General features: G+C 61.6%; 1 non-coding gene across 1 annotated transcript; it reads right to left on the bottom strand.

The window, feature by feature from the left end:
* Window positions 1–5,457: 5,457 nt before the first annotated feature.
* On the bottom strand, window positions 5,458–5,530 carry TRNAF-GAA. The gene has a single exon. It is a non-coding gene; the product is annotated as a tRNA-Phe (tRNA).
* Window positions 5,531–5,985: the final 455 nt, after the last annotated feature.

Genomic DNA, 5,985 nt, shown 5'->3' with positions numbered 1-5,985 from the left:
GGTGGTGCGGCGCTGGGCGTAGGGAGTGGGAGGGGTGCTGGGCAGGGGGTGTGTGGGGTCTCTGGGTGGTGCGGCGCTGGGCGTGAGTCGGAGGGGTGCCGGGCCGGGGGTTTGCGGGGGTCTCTGGGTGGTGCGGCGCTGGGCGTAGGGAGCCGGAGGGTGCCGGGCAGGGGTTTGTGGGGTCTGTGGGTGGTGGGGCTCTGGGCGTAGGGAGTCGGAGGGGTGCTGGGCAGGGGGTTGGGGGGGTCTCTGGGTGGTGCGGCGCTGGGCGTAGGAGTCGGAGGGTGCTGGGCAGGGGTTGGTGGGGTCTCTGGGTGGTGCGGCGCAGGGGAGTCGGAGGGTGCAGGGCAGGGGTCGGTGGGGTCTCTGGGTGGTGCGGCGCAGGCGAGGGAGTCGGAGGGTGCTGGGCAGGGGTCGGTGGGGTCTCTGGGTGGTGCGGCGCTGGGCGTAGGGAGTCGGAGGGGGCCGGGCAGGGGTCTGTGGGGTCTCTGGGTGGTGCGGCGCTGGGCGTAGGGAGTCGGAGGGGGCCGGGCAGGGGTCTGTGGGGTCTCTGGGTGGTGCGGCACTGGGCGTAGGGAGTGGGAGGGTGCAGGGCAGGGGGTTGGTGGGGTCTCTGGATGGTGCGGCGCTGGGCGTAGGGAGTGGGAGGGTGCCGGGCAGGGGTCGGTGGGGGTCTCTGGGTGGTGCGGCGCTGGGCGTAGGGAGTCGGAGGGGTGCTGGGCAGGGGCTGGTGGGGTCTCTGGGTGGTGCGGCGCTGGGCGTAGGAGTCGGAGGGTGCCGGGCAGGGGCTGGTGGGGTCTCTGGGTGGTGCGGCGCTGGGCGTAGGGAGCTGGAGGGTGCCGGGCAGGGGTTGGTGGGGTCTCTGGGTGGTGCGGCGCTGGGCGTAGGGAGTCGGAGGGTGCCGGGCAGGGGTTGGTGGGGTCTCTGGGTGGTGCGGCGCTGGGCGTAGGGAGCCGGAGGGTGCCGGGCAGGGGTGCGTGGGGTCTCTGGGGGTGCGGCGCTGGGCGTAGGAGCCGGAGGGTGCCGGGCAGGGGTTGGTGGGGTCTCTGGGGGTGCGGCGCCGGGCGCAGGGAGTTGGAGGGGTGCCGGGCAGGGGGTTGGTGGGGGTCTCTGGGCGGTGCGGCGCTGGGCGTAGGGAGCCGGAGGGTGCCGGGCAGGGGTTGGTGGGGTCTCTGGGTGGTGCGGCGCTGGGCGTAGAGTCGGAGGGTGCCGGGCAGGGGTTTGTGGGGGTCTCTGGGCGGTGCGGCGCTGGGCGTAGGAGCCGGAGGGTGCCGGGCAGGGGTTGGTGGGGTCTCTGGGCGGTGCGGCGCTGGGCGTAGGGAGTCGGAGGGTGCTGGGCAGGGGTTTGTGGGGGTCTCTGGGTGGTGCGGCGCAGGCGTAGGGAGTCGGAGGGGTGCCGGGCAGGGGTTGGTGGGGTCTCCGGGTGGTGCGGCGCTGGGCGTAGGAGCCGGAGGGTGCCGGGCAGGGGTTTGTGGGGTCTCCGGGTGGTGCGGCGCTGGGCGTAGGAGTCGGAGGGTGCTGGGCAGGGGTTTGTGGGGTCTCCGGGTGGTGCGCGCAGGCGTAGGGAGTCGGAGGGTGCCGGGCAGGGGTTGGTGGGGTCTCTGGGTGGTGCGGCGCTGGGCGTAGGGAGTCGGAGGGTGCCGGGCAGGGGTTGGTGGGGTCTCTGGGTGGTGCGGCGCTGGGCGTAGGAGCCGGAGGGTGCCGGGCAGGGGTTGGTGGGGTCTCTGGGTGGTGCGGCGCTGGGCGTAGGGAGCCGGAGGGTGCCAGGAAGGGGTTGTGGGGTCTCTGGGTGGTGCGGCGCTGGGCGTTGGGAGGCGGTGGGGTGCCAGGAAGGGGGGTTGTGGGGGTCTCTGGGCGGTGCGGCGCTGGGCGTAGGGAGCCGGAGGGGTGCCAGGAAGGGGGGTTGTGGGGGTCTCTGGGTGGTGTGGCGCTGGGCGTAGGGAGTCGGAGGGGTGCTGGGCAGGGGGTTTGTGGGGGTCTCTGGGTGGTGCGGCGCTGGGCGTAGGGAGTCGGAGGGGTGCTGGGCAGGGGGTTTGTGGGGGGGCTCTGGGTGGTGCGGCGCTGGGCGTAGGGGGTAGCATGGTGCAGCATAGACCTGCCCCCAAGGGGAAGAAGCACGATGGCAGTGCAGGGCTGGGCTGGACAGCGTGGGTCTGGCAGCTCCCGGTTTGTAAACAGGGCCCTTGTACTGGGCTGGGGGGAGTGGGGCTGTCCCTGCCGTGCCATGATCCAGCTCCCGTTGCCCCCGGCCAGCCCCTCGCTCTGAGGACTCTGCCCCCTGCCCCATGTCCCCATTTCCCCCATGGGGACCCACAAACATGTTTAGCGCCGGGCCCACAAAAGGTTAATCCGGGCCTGTTTGGGGTGCAGGCTCTGGGAGGGTGTTGGGGGGTGGGAGGGTTGCAGGCTATGGGGAGGTTGAGTGAGGGGTGCAGGCTCTGACCTGGGGCAGGGATTCGGGTACAGGAGGGGGTACAGACATGTGGGCTGTGGGAGGGAGTCACCAAATCAGCACATTGTATAAGAGAAAAGAGCTGCAGTGATTTCATAGAGACATAGAAAATGATAGAAGACACTTTTCCATAGTCACAAGGCGAGAGGCAGAGTTGGAGGGAGGGAGGGGGCGTCTGTACGGTATTTCCCCGCATTCAGGCTCCCGGCTGGAGCAGTAACAGCCCCGCAGCACTTGTACAGGATCGAGAGCAGCCGCGCTGTCTGAGCTTTGACAGTCTGGGAATTGGGCTGCTGGTGCCTTTAATAACGTGCCCCGGGAACCCGCCCGCCCCCCCCCCCCCCCCGGCTGACACGCGGCAGAACCGAGACAGCCGGTGCCCCCCGCCCGACCCCAGATCTGCGCGCGCAGCGGGGCTCGGCCCGAGGGCCCCTGTTCCCCGACGGGGTTTGTCCCGCACAGGGTCTGGCAGCTCTCCCCATTTCCCCAGCCCCTCCCCGCCGCCCCTGCAGCAGCTCGACCCCGGCCAGTAAATTTCTGCCCCGCTCAGCCCCTGGCAGCCCCTCCCCGCTGCGATTTGCCCCGGGCTTGTCACCCCAGCGGGCCTGGCAGCGCGCCGGGGCGGTGAGGGCAGAGAGCGGGCAGCGGCGACAGCGGCGGTTACTGCGCAGGCTCCGTTCGGTTGCGCATGCTCAGTGCAGCCCAAGTAGCGAATCCGGGCGGGGCTGTTTCTGGCGTTACACCCTGACTCTGCCTCCCGCCTTGTGACTGTGGGAAAGTGTCTGTCAGTGTCTGTGTGAAACCCTACAGCCCCTTCCCTGCTACAGCGCCGAGCTGCCAACTCCCGCCCGAGCCCGCGTGTCCGCCCCTGCACCCCCATCCCTGCCCCAGCTCAGAGCCTGCACCCTCACTCAACCTCCCCATAGCCTGCAACCCTCCCGCCCCCAACTCCTCCCTGAGCCCGCGTGTCCGCAACCCCTGCACCCCCATCCCTGCCACAGCTCAGAGCCTGCACCCCTCACTCAACCTCCCCATAGCCTGCAACCCCCGCCCCCAACTCCCAGAGCCCGTGTCCGCACCCCTGCACCCCATCCCTGCCCCAGGTCAGAGCCTGCCCCCCTCACTCAACCTCCCCAGAGCCTGCAACCCTCCCGCCCCCCAACTCCCTTGTCCACACCCTAAACTACACTAGTCTCAGCAGGTTTGTCACATCCTGTCCCCTCCCTTTCTCCACCCAAGATATTTCCTGCCTCCCACCACCTCCTAGTGTAGTGAACAGGTTTCAAACCTCGAGCAGGCTCTTACCTTCTAAACAGGGACGGCTGTTTTCTAGTAAAATCACTCAAAGGGAAGGAGAAAACTTGAAAGAGGTTCCTCCTGGCGCTCACGTCCGTGAACCCGAATACTCTCTCAGTCCTCAGAGAGAGACCTGGAGAAGGAGACTTGCTGAAGCAAAGCCACAGGGGTCTCTGAGGTTCCCCTGGCCCCTGTCCTGCCTGGCTGATGTCAGCATCTCTCTGTGAGGTCACCACCTCCCCACCACCTTGGACCAATAGGCTGAGGTCCTGCCAAAGGCCTTTGTGATGTCACTGCCACACCCCTCCCTTGCTGGGCTAATGTCCTGCCCCTGGCCAGGCACTTTGCAGGTTTGAGCTACTCCCTGTGGATCACCCCACTCAAGGAGCGTTCGTTCTAGGCAGCAAGCCGGCTAGACAGGGAAACATCAGGCGCTGCTCCCAATGCTACACTCAGTTTTTCAGAAATTACTCAACTTTATGGCCAGAAGAGACCATTAGAGCATCTAATCTGACCCCCTGCATATCACAGGCCTCCTGTAGGACACAAGAGCTACTTTTGGAGCAAACACATCCCAGAAAGGCATCTAGTCTTCATTGACTGACATCAAGAGATGGAGAATCCACCACTTTCCTTGGTAGCTTGTTCCTGTGGTGACTCATCCTCACTGTTGAATATTTGTGCCTTAATTGTAATATGAATTTGTCTCTTTTCACCTTCGAGCCACTGGGTCTTGTTAGGCCTTTCTCTGCTCGATTCAAGAGCCCTTTAATACCCAATCCTTTCTCTCCATTAAGGCACTTCAACACTTCAATGAAGTCACCTTTCAATCTTCTTTTGATCAGCTAAACAGGTTGAGCTCTTTCAATAGCTCACTAGAAGGCATTTTTCTCCAGCCCTCAGAACATTTGGTGGCTCTTTGCTGCCCCAGCTCCAATTTCACAACATCTTTTTCAAATGAGGACACCAAAACTGGAGGCTATTCCAATATCAGTCTCACTGATGCCGTGTCACCTCCTGTGACTTTACTGACATAATCTGTAACTGTATAGATCACTGTTGCGACCACTGTTCTTTATTTGCAGACAATATTGTATAAAGGTTGTTGTGTAAGGGGTCTATGGAGAGGTTCTGATTGGCTGATAATGATGCTCTCTCTAGATGTGTATCATTTTGTAGTTAACATTATGAATATTGGTTCTATGCTGCCTGTATTTCAAACTTGTGCTCTGCTTCTGGGGATACCCCAGACAAGTTGGTGTCAGTTCTGCCTAGCTGGCTTGATGCAGGTTAGGGAAATGTGAGAACCACTACACTACAGAAACTCCATTACAGTGCACTGCCCTGCCCTGCCCTCAAATTCCCTGCACTTTGGTGGTGCTCACCCTGGCACACACTGATGGGCGAACCTGGAGAAACTGGCAGCAGCTCCTGATGGGTCAGCTGGAAGAGCAGAGGACTGGAGCCAGGGATCAGGAAGTCATCCTTACATCACCTTTGTGACTCTAGCTTGAAGGGGAGCTTGTTTTTCTTCCCCTTGCTGAGAAGCAGCAAGAGAAGAAAGAAAGGTCAGGTGAGCCAACTGGGTGCAGAAGCCAATGCTGCCTTTTCCTGCAGTGAAGCCCAAAATGAGGGTCTTGCATTGAGTAGAGGCAGTGCTGTGCTTCCAGGAAAGAGCCCACTGCTGCATGAAGAGGGATGAAACAGTCTGCTGAAGCCTGAGATTGAACCAGGGACCTTTAGATCTTCAGTCTAACGCTCTCCCAACTGAGCTACTTCAGCACTTGCAGGGCCCCTTTTTGGGCTGCTGCTTCTCACCTTGAAGTTTATTCTCCATAAACCATCTCTCCAGTCAACAATGGCCAATGCAAGATGGACATTGCTTGCTATTTTAGCCCTTGGAAACGTCATCAACTAGTCTCTGGATCTCTCAAATGCTGTGCTTCAGTTCATGGGGGAAAGGCAAGAGAAGCGACCTTTGAACAAAGGGCCTGGGGTTAACATCCTAACGCTGTCTGTCTCCGACTGTACCACTATTTAATACCAGCCCACCCTGTGCTGGTGAGGGCTCCATTGCTAGATGTTAGTACATTTCAGTTACTGTCAAAATTAAAAGTTTCTATATGCTTAGAAGAAATGATTTTTTCATTTGCTTATATACGGCATGAATAAATACAGATTTACACATCCTAGCATGAACATTTATTGTCTTATATGATAGAGAAAATCATGCCTCC

This window comes from Mauremys reevesii, linkage group 14 (assembly GCF_016161935.1).
Source record: "Mauremys reevesii isolate NIE-2019 linkage group 14, ASM1616193v1, whole genome shotgun sequence".
Taxonomy (NCBI): Eukaryota; Metazoa; Chordata; order Testudines; family Geoemydidae; genus Mauremys; species Mauremys reevesii.
The sequence above is the reverse complement of the archived record's forward strand: the minus strand, read 5'-3'. Positions and strand labels throughout refer to the sequence as shown.